Here is a 1,153-nt window from a genome sequence, read left to right as displayed (position 1 = left end):
GAGAGTTTTAGTATAAATATGTATCTTATCTATGGGCCAATTAATCAATGAGAAATTAAGTTCAATTCAAATTTCTCCATCAATTATCTTTTACTAACAAATTGAAGCTTGATCTTCCTTTTTTTTTTTCTAATCCAAAACCAGAAGTTGGTCTTCTTCTTCCTTGCCAATGCTACAAGCTTCATCAGTTCCTAATTCTAAGGCATAACTTGATTAGGGAAAGTTCAACATCGTATGAACGAGTAAAAGTTGGAATCATATGGTGAGGAGGGAACAAAGGCATCAACAGGTTCCTCCCAAGTGTTGCAACTTTTTAGAGATGAAGCAATAACTCGAACATAAGCAGGTTCGGGGTGGGCTTGGCTCGATACCACCCTAGTTATAGTCTTTCCAATAAGGGTCTTCACAAATATCTGCAGACGTAGAACCAGATACATAGTCAGCCAATGTCCTGCCATCCTCGAGCTACTTCCCTGCAAAGATAAGCCTATGATGGCCCGGAGGGATGCCTTCCTTGTCCTAAATGTTTGCCTTGACATTATCAATTGTATCAGAGCTCTCAACTTCGAGGGTGATCGTCTTCCTGGTCAGAGTCTTCACAAAAATTTGCATACCACCACGCAGACGTAACACAAAATGCAAGGTGGATTCTTTCTGGATGTTGTAATCTGCCAAGGTCCTTCCATCCTCAAGTTGCTTTTCGGAAAATATCAGCGTCTGCTGATCTGCTGATCGGGAGGAATTCCCTCCTTGTCCTGTATTTTGGCTTTGACATTGTCAATAGTACCAGAACTCTCAACCTCAAGAGTAATGGTTTTCCCAATGAGAGTTTTCACAAAGATCTGCATCTTGATCGAACGAAGAAAGAAATAGAAAGCGACAACGTTTCTGCTGCTCGACTCTGCTCCACCATCAACGTTGGTATTTCCAGTTTCTGGAGACTCGGCGATCACTCAGTTACTCGATATGCTACCTCGGTTTCCATTCGAAGTCGGAAACCAGTTTGGAAGGTGCCACTTCGGGAGCCTCTATTTTCCCGCTTCTGTTACTATTTTTAATCCGAGTTCATGGCTGTCTTGGATCGTTCTCCATTGTTGTTATCTCTGTTTTTCGGAAAGTCTCGTGGCAGTATTCCGCCGTGTTGCCGTTTTGG

General features: G+C 42.4%; 1 pseudogene; it reads right to left on the bottom strand.

Moving 5' to 3' along the window:
• Positions 1-224: 224 nt before the first annotated feature.
• LOC137955013 (polyubiquitin 11-like) lies at positions 225-857 on the bottom strand (annotated as a pseudogene).
• Between the last annotated feature and the right edge of the window lie 296 nt (positions 858-1,153).

Source organism: Aristolochia californica, unplaced genomic scaffold, assembly GCF_029961685.1.
Source record: "Aristolochia californica isolate CCGP_79_NKW_82.1479 unplaced genomic scaffold, dmAriCali1.0.hap1 SCAF_2, whole genome shotgun sequence".
NCBI classification, from domain to species: domain Eukaryota; kingdom Viridiplantae; phylum Streptophyta; class Magnoliopsida; order Piperales; family Aristolochiaceae; genus Aristolochia; species Aristolochia californica.
The sequence above is the reverse complement of the archived record's forward strand: the minus strand, read 5'-3'. Positions and strand labels throughout refer to the sequence as shown.